This window comes from Argopecten irradians, chromosome 1 (assembly GCF_041381155.1).
Source record: "Argopecten irradians isolate NY chromosome 1, Ai_NY, whole genome shotgun sequence".
Classification (NCBI taxonomy): Eukaryota; Metazoa; Mollusca; class Bivalvia; order Pectinida; family Pectinidae; genus Argopecten; species Argopecten irradians.
In genome coordinates, this window is record NC_091134.1 from 50838293 (window position 1) to 50852737 (window position 14445).

The window sequence follows — 14445 nt, forward strand, 5'->3', positions numbered from 1 at the left end:
ACAACGTTTCATATTGTGATTTATCACATTAATTAACGTTATGTATCTGCCATTAGAACAACATTGTCATTTACTCCAAAATTATTAAACGTTTATTTATTTACAACAACAAACATCTGTGGATGATCTCTTCCACAATGTGTTTTAACCATTGATGCTTCCGAAATGCAACATTCTGGGCTTAGGTTCGGAAGGAGTGCTCACTTATATTAGCTTTAAGATGATTTTATTTAAAGACTTCTAAAGCTATCATATAAATGGCTTTTATGTCATATAATACACTATCAGACGTTTACCGGGGTACAGTTGTTCGGTACAGGCTGACCTTGCGGCCTTGAAAAGAATGTGTGATATCAGGCGAACATTCTCTGCAATCCACAGGCATTGTTCTTCCTTACGTAAGTCAAGACAGACATTTCATGGCGTTGCATATAATCTACACGGATTAAAATTGACGGATTTACTACTATTCAGGGTCAAGGTCATCCTAGCTGTAACTATGACAATAGAATACCTAAAGATATCATTTCTACAAGAAAACAGTATTGTCTTTTGATTGCAATAACATTGTTTATATTTAAAATGCATTGAATTTTACTCATCAAATATCAAACATAATGACGGTACATGTATTAAATATCATTGATACCAATGCTTCCTGGATAAAATGATAACATAGCCAATATCGCAAAAGAACTTACACTTTCGTAATTGGCCTTGATATCATTACACAACATCCATGGTCAATGACTGATAACATAGGATTTGTTGGCAAAACATTAATCGCAATGTTAGTATGCATCGATAAAAAATAGCCATCCAATTTCCATCTGTGATAAGGGTATATTTCATTTTAAACTGACCAGATATTAAATAAGCTTTGAGTTGATTATTAGCTATATATAGGTTAACAAATTATTCAGGTATGCGAGTAAGAGGAACTCCTTGGCTCGCGACACACCCATCGTGGCTAGCCGTGTGATCAATTCGCGGCGTACTTGGTCGGTGCCCAAGTGTCATCGTGCTTATACTTACGGAATTTAGACTACAACCCAAAATAACGTTAGAAGTGGACACCCAGTAATGAACTTGTCGGCGTGAAGACTGGCTCTCCGGTAATTAGTCGGTAAGATAGTTGTCTATTTGGTAATTAGTGACATCTTCAACAAGCACGGGTTTTATCGGATGACAGTCGGCAGTAAATTGTGTACCGTTCATGAAATGGTCATTATCAGAGATTTCGAATGATCATGATTATCTGAAATAAGACACCTGAATACCAAACCTATGATCAGCAAGGGAATAATCTATATCATTTAATTCCTTACCGGTTACATCCATAAGTACTATAGGTCTCTTGGTGGCATCTTCTGAATGACAACTCAAATAAACTATCAACCCCAATCTAATTTAACGTACACGGGATAAGCTTAGGGAGTGCTGAGCGTAGCATTGCCAAAGTTGGTACCAGAATTCCAGACAAGATTCTCGAGTCTGTACTTTAATTCATACAATATGCAATATGCAATGTAGTATACATGTTCGTAAAGTACTAAATAAATAACACCCACTCACTGGCAATGTACTTTCCCAAGGTCAACACTTTATTTATAGAGAGAAACATCCCACAGGACAATGGCGGATTAGCATGCCTCCCGCGCTGCAAGGTTATAAACCGACTTACAACATAACAAACATGCTGCATAAAATTGTCAACAATAGATCAGCGCACATGGGAGCACTACAAAGCATATCAAACACGTGGCAATAACGTCGATAACATTTCACGAAGTTTTGAAGCATGCAGCAGGGGGTAACGGAAGATTAATGGTCTCCTGCGCAGCCAGGAAATATCATTCGAGAAGCATTTTGAAAATACCGTTTAAAATGGTCAACATTATCTATAACCACGCGAGAATTAGGAACTGTATTTAGCATCACGTCACAATGTACAAAATGAAGCCAACAAAACTCAATTTCAAAACATTTACCGAGGGAAAAGTGTCCTTTGCATTTGATGACTTGATCTTAATTGGATGTTTCCAATAGCAAAGAGTTATGCAAAGCTCTATCATCGATGATAGAAGGAGTCCTTATAGTTGTTATTCGAGTTTATGATATCTTCCCCGTTTATTCTATATGACATTTATATGAAAGAATGTTAACAAGAACATTTGGCATTCAATTTCTTTCATGATTCTGTGTTATGTTATTTGTTAAGTTGCGATTCAGACGGTAACTTTCCGCCAATAATCTCAAACCTTGACCCTGGCCATACCTAAGAGGTCAGAAAGGTTCAACATCTTCAATCCCTAATTATGACTGACCGTTGACGGTCAAATTTTGCATGCGACTTATTATGTCCACTTTAAAACGTCCGAAAAATTTCTGGAAGGAATTTTGTTTGGAATTATGTGTTTGGAATTGACCATGAGCTTGTTTGTGTCCAGAGTTCATCGTTCGGGCTTAACGAGCTTCACATCTGGTCAAAATCGGTCGGATCTGCAAATTGTCTGCACTGCGCTTGTATCTGCAGTACAGAGCAAGATGGTGGCGGGCGGTACCCGTCACGGACGAGTACACATCTGCCAATACAAAGCCTGCGAAAGACATTGGGAGGCAATAAACAACACTGTCTATTGCCGGCAAACACAAATCATCGTGTTTGTCAAGTCATAACATCATGGTTAGAATTCTTGACAGGACAGACAACAGTTCAGACCAACAAATTTAGCTACTATTGGAAATGGGTATCCACATTTGAGCTCCAGACATTCTTCTTGAAACATCAGAATAGTGGTGAAAATAGGAAAAATGAATATTTTACAGTTTGCCGTGCAATAAAGAAAACTCAGTTCGTACACAAATGAAGACAAAGTATCATCATCCCTTATAATAAATTGTAACTGTAATGTAAATGCAAAAGCACCCGGTTACCAAATTAACTATCGTGTTGTTAAGCATCAACAATCAAGGTCATATGACGACGGTGTCAACGCAAGGCAACTGGAGCATGAAGTCAGGAGACAACAGTCTGGGTCATATGAATATGACTTTCTATGGATGTCAAGTGAGGACACGCGATATCTACATGTGTAGGAAAACCTTACGGAAAAGATCATACCAGGACGACTGTCAAAGGTAAACCAACGCACAAGATCATATGTGGATATCAACGGTTAAGGTCATATGAGGACGGTAATCAAACGGACATCAACGGACAACGCCATATGAGGTCGGTAATCAAATGGACGTCAACGAACAACGCCATATGAGGACGGTAATCAAATGGACGTCAACGGACATGGTCATATGAGGACGTAATCAAATGGACATCAACGGGCATGGTCATATGACGAAGGTACTCAAATGGACATCAACGGGCATGGTCATATGACGAAGGTACTCAAATGGACATCAACGGGCATGGTTATATGAGGAAGATACTCAAATGGACATCAACGGGCATGGTCATATGAGGAAGGTACCCAATGGACATCAACGGACAAGGTCATATGAGGACGGTAATTAAATGAACATCAACGGACAAGGTCTCATGATGACGGTAATCGAATGGGCATCAACGGACAAATTGCAAGGTCATATGAAGACAGTCATCAAGTGGATAGCAACCGACAAGGTCATATAAAGACAGTCATCAAATGGACATCAACGGACAAGGTCGAATGCAAATCGGGACGGTGACACGCACTGTGATTGACCGTATAAAGACGCCACCAGTTAGAGCTATACACAGATGATGCCATGTCGAGGAACAAATGAAAACATTTGATAACAAATTAGTGTAAAAACAAACAGAAGTGGTTTATAACTAAACAAGTGTTGCTGTTTAACAAGAAAAACTCTCAGTTTTTACCATTTTTGTCCCCCACCTCTGACATTGCTATAAGCTTGCTTAACCCTTACAACTTCGAACTAATTGTTCCACATTTTGTTTCATTTCTAAAGTTGTTATTCCGTAAAATTTACATACTATACGGAACAATGTGCGGTGTGTGTAGTACGTAAAGGGATACTAATGCTTACATAAAATTTTAGTTTTAATACCATGTTTACACATGAAAGTTTATATATATATACATATCCCTGGTCAATATTAGACGCAATATTATCGCTCGGCTTGGGAGAACTTCTCTTTAGCTCGATCGCTTTAGCGTCAGACTAGTAATCCAGTGGTTTCGAGTTCGATCCCTGGCAATAGCAGAGGCAGGTAGTACCTGCAAAAGAATCATTGTGATCCCTGGAAACTCGAGTACGAGTTGATCCCAGGAGGGGGTATGTAACCCTAGTCAATACTATAGCCGCAATATATCGCTCGGCTAGGGAGAACAAGAGAATTGAAAACAAGCTTTACGTGACATTTAGCCCGGCGAGTGGAAATCCTTTTTATATCGCAGTATGTTTTTGATGTCACTATCAGTCACTATAGAATATAGTCAAGGTGTATACATGTACATGTACAGTTGTGATATCATGAATTGCAAACACGGTCCAATATCACCCACTTTGACCTGTCCGGCCACCTGATTACGTAATCATCAGCTGTTAACTGACCACCGAAGGCCACTGACCATTCACCGGACACAGGCTAATGCCTTCCGTGTTTATTTTTGTTTACCGCTACATTTTCCAGATGGGGCTTTGTTAGGCGAGACTAGTGGACGGAGGGGGTCAGCGTGAATCTGCTTACAAGTCCCGATCAGCTGTTATATCAGCCTACAGCCAGATTAGCCCCTGGTCAGTCTGGGGCCCCGCGAAGGGACAACAATAAATGATAATGTAAAATAAATTGTATTCTTCATTTTCATAAATATCGGTCCACTTCTAACCTTCCACTCTGACAAGTATTCGTTGCTTTGCTCACCAATATGCTCTATATTTAGCTATTACCACACGATATATCACAGCTTTATGTCCGGAGCCCCCCTGGTCACTTAAGGTCAAATCTGATTACGTTGGTCAGATTGCACGCCTATAAAGTAACGCAGATTTTTCACGACCACATCATTCTTTGCTACTATAGCTAGTAATCTAATGAATACGTATGCATAAAAAATAATAATGAAAACGATAACTATTAATTAGCATGCAAAATATAATAATGAAGCTTACTCACCCGTTAATTAGCATTCGCACTTGACTGTTCTGGTATTTTTAGACTTGTTAATGTTTCATTGGATATGTTATATTAACCTGTCGTTGATTTTTATAATAGTTTTACGTGCATTCACTCAACGGGAGGGAGCCGCAACCGATTCCTGCGTCCCTACGACCGGAGTAGCACGAAAGGACAGGGCTAGCTAGTCCGTGGCCATCGCAATGCAGCTTAACTATGGAGAGTCGGTGCTGCCGACAGTCGGGAGCTCGGGCCGGCGTTCACACACTTTGTTTACACTCAGCATTTGTTTACATTCGGTAAATATAGCTCATGTGGAGAAGCATTGATGCTACTTATGTATACAAGGTATTCCTAACGCGTACAGAAATAGCAAAACTGTTTTTGTAGTGTCCTTAACGAAGTTGTAGAATTAAAAAAAAAAGTAATTAACGCGCGATATAGTGTTGTCATCATGTCAATCACACGGCTTTTACACCATCTTTTCTATCAAAAACGAAAAAGTGAATATATTTCATCTGTTTATATTTTGCTTCTCAAAAATGGATGATTTCTTAGTATTATTGACTTTTATTACTACTTTTACTTTTATCACTCGGATGAGTAAATATATTTAAATATCAACGCAATCCGCATATTTAATTAGTTTTTGCATATTCTGTTTGAGGCACAATTGTTGAAAATAAGAACATTTCATAAATGGTAATGTGTTATTTTATTGGAACATTCTTTTAAAAAAGTAATTCGAATGATTTAAATGAACTCTCTTTATGTCTGAATTATATTTTTAAAATAGTATATTTGAAATGTACCGCTATTCATTCGTGTGAATCCAACATAACTATTATAATCTGTCGATACTGATCTCTAGTTAATCGATCGCAGATGTCAGTCCAGTGGTACTTATTCAGGGTATATAAATGTAGGTCAATCAGCTTTGGTCACGTGACATATTTACATTAATAATTAGTACTATTCGTGTCATAACAGCGTGAAACCCCGCGTGCCGTTTAACTGAAATGCTTTTCGTCACGGTACAACTGACTTTGAAGACCAGAGACTGTAAGTCAATTCAGTTTGCTTATTCTTATAAGTTAGGGCTAATAAGATACAATTCAAAATAAAGTGTAACATAACAAAAGTCATATTACGTTCACGATATTTGCAGTAAAACCACTATTTAAACACCTTCGCTGGCAACTCCGACATTTTTTACGATCGACGGATGTTTAACCCCAGTGTGGCTATCCGTTTTTCTATATACTTCTCGACAAATATGCACTGGTAGATAATTTTGATGTGTAAAGAATCTTTAGTGAAATTTTAGATGGTACTGTCACAGTTTTAGATTTGAAAAAAAAAATTGTTTTCACTGCTATACTAACAAAAGAAAATGCACTTCCGGTTTTGACAAAGAAAACAAAAACAAGTAAAATTGGTTATATTTAAACTTGCAAGAAAAAAAATCATATTTAGACATCTTAATCGCGAAATCGCCAATACAGGAAAACAAACTTACAAAGAATTCGTCGTTATAGCGTAGTCATTTTCTGCCAATGTTACTGTAATATATTTCTAACGTTATGTTTATAACGAAGTGATTTTGCTGTCCCTGTGTGTCCGTGATAACCGTGTTGCATTGTATATGGCTTAATCTGACTTTAAACTCTAAAATACTATTACTTAAATTTATGAAGTTAGGCAAGAAAAAATGCCTATAAACCGGCGGTTCACCTGCCTATAAACTGGAGGTCCCTCTGTCTATTCACCGGAGGACCACTATAAAGACAATGAAATATTTTCTAATCAAATTCAAATTCAAATTATATATTACATATTTACAGCTATATTTCTGGCGTACCACAAACAAACAAGGTATCCTGAACTTTTATTTCATCTCGTAATTCTAATTTAAATTTCCATCGATAGATGGTCGTAAAAACCTTTGGATTTAAAGCTTTCACATATATGGTCTTTGTCATAAGTGTTTAAGCTTTCAACAAGGCCGCCATCAGCGAAGCATGTAACTTTAAATAAACCTGGGTTTTTTTCAAATTTGTTGGATGCCATCATGCCAAACATCAATGGTACACATCAATTATAATTATAATGGGAAAGACACATCAGAAAAGAGAGGCTACCAGATTGATTTATTTATTTTGTATATCTGGGTTATATCAATTTCGGTTCGGTTCAACACTTTGCAATATAATTAAGAAAACCAAAACCTACCATTCATCCTTATCCTCTTAAATGGTACATAGAGCAACGAAGTCTTTGCATTTTCACACAGTTTCTTAACTTGATAACGGCAACGTAAAAAGACCCATTCTCCCTGTTAACCATTACGACGAAGCTGGCCAGAATTGTATAATAATGTCTATGATACGTGATAAGTCAGTCAGCTCGATATAAAATAACAATTATATGGCCCCGTCATACGTGAATTAACGCCTTCTCTCGAAGTCTGCTGACGCAAGAATAAGTCCGGATGTCGGACAAGAACATGTCTTAATTGATATAACAAAGGCACCAAGTTTTATTACCACAATAAAATATATTTTTAAACCTTGCGGTACCATATTTAAAAGTTTTTACGCACAAAAAACGCATAATCAGGAAGCTTGGCAGATATGTTTAATTAAGTAAGCTTTTTTGCTACCTAAGTGACCAATTTTCAAGTTCTTTATTTAATTTACAGATATAAAATGATAATGTTTTAAGATAAAAATATAAAATCATCAAATCGATGTTGGATTTTTTTTTATTTTGATATCGATTGCTGTACAACTTTTTAGTCTCCTGTCTGTAAAACCGGAGAAGACTATATAGTGTTTGTTCCCGTCTGTCTGTCTGTCCGGATTTGGTTTCCAGATGATAACTTGAGAACCGATCTATGGATTTTGATCAAACTTCACACAATGGAAGCATATGGGAAAATACAGTTTGGGATTGAATTTGGGGGCAAAAGGTCAACGACAAAGGTCAATATTACTAAAAATAGATTGTTTAAAACATTTCGTTTCCAGATGATAACTTGAGAAAAAAAACGGATTTCGATTAAACTTCACACAATCGTAGCATATGGGTAAATACAGGTAAATACAGCTTTGAATTGAATTTTGGGTCAAAAGATCAACTAAAAAGGCCACTGCTACTTAAGATAGATTGTTTCACAAAAAATAGTTTCCAGACATTCTGATCTAACTTTACCCAATGGGAGCATATGAGAAAATACAGCTTGGATATAAATTGGGGTCAAAAGGTCAACTTCAAAGGTCACTGATACTAAAAATAGATTGTTTCACAAATTTTAGTTTCCGGAAGACTCGAGAACAGATCAACGGAATTTGTTCAAACTTCATACAATGATAACATAGCTTAGGATTAAATTTGGGGTCAAAAGGTCAACTACAAAGGTCACTGTCACTAAAAATAGATTGTTTCACAAAATCATAGTTTCCAGACGATAACTCGAAAAAACAACGCATTTTGATCAAACTTCACACAATGGTAGCATATGAGAAAATACAGCCTCGGATTGAATTGGGGGGTCAAAAGGTCAACTACAATGGTCACTATTACTAAAAATAGATTGTTTAGAAAATTTCGTTTCCAGACGATACCTCGAAAAATAAAGTGAACGGATTTTGATCAAGTTTACATAATGGTACATATGGGGAAATTACAGCTGTAATTTGGGGTAAAAAATCAACTAGAAAGGTCAATATTACTAAAAATAGATTGTTTCATAAATTTCAGTTTCCAAATGGTAACTTGAGAACACATCAACAGCATTTGTTCAAACTTCATATTATGATAGCATAACTAAGCAATAATAACTTGCCACGGATAAGAAAATGTAATTGACGGCAGGGGACGTGTGTTGCTTGCAACACTTACTGTAAGCTTGTTTTACAATGGGCTATGATTGTACTCCCGAAAATTGTTTAATGTGTTACTTAACTACTTCTATACAGCATTCAGATTAAAAACATACCCTTATTCTTATCCAGTGATTTTCAAACTAACCATTGTGTTTACTACATGTACATGTACCTCCAAATGTCTTGTCGTGGACAAAATGGTTTGTAAAAGCTGTCAGAATGATTTTCGTGTTTGTAACCATTTCCCCCAAAAGTTAAGCATAACCACATGCAAGTAAAGGTTGGAACGAAATGTCGTTTTCAGCTAATTTTGCTAGGGGGAGATAATACAGTTGAACTGTAGAAGAGGGAATGCAATGGTCACCAGAACGTGAACCCTAAATTTGTTATATCTGCTATGAAACGGAATGTGTATTAGGATATGTATCTTAATCAATTACACTCTAAAAATGGTTGTTTTAAATATTCCAGTTATTGACAAAACATTTCGGATTTTTTTCATGATTTGTTTTGAGTGCCACTGTGGTTATTTTGTAAAACTTCTTAACAAATTGCCGTGGACTATTTAATTAGAAATTATTACGCTAGTGCGTTAGCTAATTCAGTATATCAACTTAAGCAAACTGTTATATTTCAACTGATCAAAATACGTATCTCGCTCACACTTTAATAAATAGACATATGACACTCCGAAGCATTGATGCCTGCCAGGTCATTCTCCGAGAAGATAGGCTCCATTCATCCCGATTAACATTGAAACCATGCTTAATGACATCTAATCAGCGCTAGTCGATAACTAGTGAAGCTTTGAGGTACGTGTACCTACTCAATCATACCCCTAATCGCCACTCTGCTGACACATGGCCATGTTAGGACTATCTGACCGGGGCAGCGGAAACGACTATGTATATATGGTGATACGAAGGCGCAATCACTGAATCCTTGACCGGGTCAATGATCTATGTGTCACGTCATTCCATTCATAAGTTGTTATAATACTATAACGCGCAATGATAATTAAGTTACACGTGTGTTGAACAGAGGTCTTGTCATGTGATCAACTTTTATAAATATCTGCAATTGTAACGTTTTCCAGTGCTCCTTTTTATCAAAAAAAGGTAATCATGTGATACACGTAGTATGCGTTCAAGTATGTCAGCTAGCAAGTTACCAAGAGTAATTTTAGACACTGAATAAAAATATTCACTGAATAATAATTGTATTTTTTTCGTAACTCTTTTAGCAAAATAAAAAAAAATAAAAATACCGATTCATTGTGTTGTAAACATCTTGTCTCATTTTTGGCGTGTTTAATACAAATCATTGCCCTCTTTTTATACATTTTGAGTTGAGCAATGTTTTCTTTCTATATTGATAGTTTCTGGTTAAGGTACGCGGAGACAGGACTACAGTGTACTAGAACAAGGAACAAAGTGCAAACGAGATACCTACTAGTGTTATCTTTGACGGAATAACTAGATATCAGTATGTACTTATAACTGTGGACTTTATATATCACATCAATCTATGATTATGTAAAGATAAATATTACAAATACACGCCATTGCAAGCTTAGTACATGCGTCAGAACATGAAACAATTAAAAAGGAACAAAGTGCGCTTATCACAAGTAATTACAAAACATGTTGATTCCGGCAGAAATGTGTATACGATATCAGAGAGGGAAAAAGGCACAAATATTAATGATTTTCTTTGGAAATGATCGTCTGGTCGAATACCTAGCATACAATTTGTGCAAAATTGTCATTAAGTCTGGTTGGGGAGACACAAAATTTAATGTATACATATTCTAAAGAATAATAAAGATATTGATCTTTGTATTGATACTGATATGCATGTGTAAATATATATCTAAATGAATAGAAAACGCGGATTAGTTCATATAAATTTTAGTGTGTCTTATTTCCTGTTGATTGTATTTCCGACAATAGATATCTGTAAAAATCAGAAGAAAATGGCTAGAAGCTCCATCAGGACACTAGGGGTCAATCGGAATTATATTATGCCATCTTATCCTGAAAGTTCTAACACAGTTTACTCAGTTCTTATGGAAATTGAATAAATATTACTAAAATATTCATACACTATATATATGTATATTAAAGTAAACTTAACAAAATCCACAGACAAATCGAAGCCCTGCAGGTAGGATGCTAGAATTGTATCTGCTGCCTCCATTATCGTAAAAGGCGACTAAATTTATGATCTTATCTTATCTCTTTTTCCTAACTAACTTTGTTCTTACTAACGTCTCCTTTGACAATGCCTCACTTTTAGCCTTCTCTTGAGGGCTGGCCCTTGTGAGGAAGACAGAAATGATATGTATGCTGTTTGAGCCTGCAAATCATGGGTTTGTAAAGTTATGTTTTAGAAAACAGACGAAAAATGGAAGAAGTAGGTCACAGTGACCTAGTTAAGCATTTGTTCAGTTTTAGCATTACTAATAAAACTAATAATTAAAATAGAAATTTTACAACTACAATTATTTGATAGCTTGAGATTGGAGTTGTTCTGATATTGGGGTAGATGAAGTGTATAAATTAGGTCTTATTCAATTAATGGTGTCGTCTGTCAACTAAACATATTCTTATATTTTCCATATCTAAATCAGGTTTTTAACTTTTTTATTTTTGTTTTATAAGATAATACTAGACAACACATACACTGAAGGTAGTGTTAGAATAATATTCCTGCTACCCTAATGCGTTAAAGGCGTTAAAGGGAGTGGGGCCGCGGTGACCGAGTTGTTGTGATGTACCGACATATTACCACAAGCCCTCCACATCTGGGATGCGGGTTCGAATCCCATGTGGGGCAGCTGCCAGGTACTGACCGCTGGTCGGTGGTTTTTTCCTGGTAGTCCGGTATCCCTCCACCAACAAACCTGGCGTGTCCTTACATGACCCTGGCTGTGAATAGGACGTTAAACTAATACCACCATATATATAGCGTTAAAGGCGAATACTTTTCGGATCCTAATCTCGTACTAACCTAGCTAGATCAAATACATATATTTTCATTGTTCACCAATTGATAGCTTGACTTTGATGTAAAGCACTTCATGTTCTTTGTCCATATCTAAAGCAGGTGTTTAAGCTATTTAAGTTCATCTGCATGGGGGAAAATATCGAGGAACATTTAACACTGCAAGTAGGATGTTAGAATGTTGGGCCTGTTACTATTGCATAAAAGTTGACTTAATCTCTGGTAACTTAATCCGCGTGGTAACCTAGATCCAAAAATATATTCGATTTCTATCTCATGCCCAGCAAACATAGATAAGGTATCATTAAAACAAGAACAGGATACAGATCCTGGGTTTAGTCGCCTTTTACTATCATGCATTGGGACAGCAGTCAAAAGTATAACATCCTAGTTGTAGTCTAGATATTGTTGGTGATTCTGTAATAAAACAAACTTAAATAACTTTAAACATGTTTAAACATGACAAAACCAGACGATGCATGCTGAGTTGACAGGCGACACCATTAATTGAATATAACCTGATTTATACCCATTACTTACCCATCTGTGACTCATCTTATGCAGACCAAGCCAAGATCCACATGCAGTGTTAAACACCAACCACAAGCTATCAAATGGTTGAAGAATGAAAGTCTTTTGGTTTAGATAGCCACGACAATAAGAACCCAAATTTACTCGCCTTTTACTTTCACGGAGTGTGACAGCAGGCGCAATTCTCACAGTATACATGTAGGTGTAACTTACAAACATATTCTTTTTTTTAATTTGCAATAACCAGAAGATGCTCAATTGACAAATGATACTATTAATTGCAGATAACCGACTTTATACCCTTTATCATCCAGCCCACGTGACTCTAGAATGTAATTATCAAAGCAGATAATGTAATGATCCATGTAAAGCACTGCTAAAATAGAACAAATACTTAACGAATTAATTGTGACCTACTTCTTAATATCTAGCTTATCCTTAGGTATCTTTGCAAATTATTTAATATATCACTGGATAAAATGGCCCGAAATGATATTCCTCCCAACCATCAAAATCCAAATGGCTGCCTGTCGGCCATCTAGTCGATCGATCTAAAATGAAACACATGTATGGATATTAAAGGTAATAAGAAATCTTATGCATGAAAGGGAGAAAGATCCCTTCAGTACTATCTGAGTGTGACAAGAATTGTTTATGGACGATGGAAGGACAGATTCGATGATTGTGGGCAAAAAAGATAATTTTAGTCAAAATATTCAAACTTGTAAACATTACATACGGTAACTCCGATAAATGGTTAAAGGTATCGTAATGTAGTAATTCACTTGTGAATTCGATAATACATTGTGAAATAGAATTGTTTTCCATGACAGAGTTGGCGTTGTCCTCGTTTCAGAATGGCGCCGTGATGTGTTTTGGTCTACAGATTTTCTCCACGGTACCAACACAGCTACATACTATTACTGACATAGAGTATACAATAGTGAAAGTGAGATAAAGATGAAATGATTCGTTACAATCTCATAGCGCTGACAGTGTAGTAATAAAAACAAGGTACGGATTTGTTTTGAGTTGCAAAACTGTTTGCGGATAATAAAGCCATATGGTCCGGAAGAGCAGTCGTTCTCTGCTTCATAGACGTCACCGATAACACAATGGTTCATTCATGTAGAGAGTACTTTTAAATTCAATTAATTTATTCAAAATAATAAGCACCAAACACGTCCGAGATTTTTTTATTGAAGCAGGATGATATCCTGATGAGAAGAACATAGACAACATAAACCTTATCAGTAGTATTTATCATTCCATCAATCTGAATATCACAGACCATTAAGCTGGCTATTTCTTTTTCTCCAACAGATGTCGACATTTATCACGATAAAGAGAAACTGTATAAAATGTCAAATTAATTTGAACATGAGTAATGGTTTCTTTTTTATATAATACACATGTATCAGTGTTTCATTGAGCGTGTCTTGTTGATCATTAAGTGTTTTAACAGGTCGTTCCAGCTCTGTTCCGATATGTGCTCAATATAATTTTATTCCGTGGGATGTTATCGTAAATAGGACACGTAATTATTTCGGGTTTCAAGTTATTGTCACCTATACTTCACTGTAGAATCTCAGAAAATATCAGTGTTCCCACAGACAAAGACGTCTTGAAATGGTGTTAAAATTGCCGATGAATAAAACATGACATTTGAAACTTGTAAATTGGTAGGCATAATAAAATGTAATATTATGACCAGTGTATATTATTTCAATTTACTCCATTGATTCCATCGATTGAATTTATGCCCATATAGGCATTAAGTTTATAGTCGTTTACTGAATTCAATTTTACTCCAAATTACAGTTGTACATGGTAGCTGCTGTATCCATTGTTTATAACACATTAGGTAGATACGCTGTATAAAAT

The 14445-nt window shown here is 36.1% G+C and overlaps 1 long non-coding RNA gene across 1 annotated transcript in view; it reads right to left on the minus strand.

The window, feature by feature from the left end:
- The window catches only part of LOC138331903 (uncharacterized), a 37491-nt gene extending 32136 nt beyond the window's left edge, over window positions 1-5355 (minus strand). The window contains exon 1 of the long non-coding RNA XR_011209747.1: window positions 5138-5355. This is a non-coding gene — a long non-coding RNA (uncharacterized lncRNA). The remainder of the gene's footprint in view (window positions 1-5137) is intronic.
- Between the last annotated feature and the right edge of the window lie 9090 nt (window positions 5356-14445).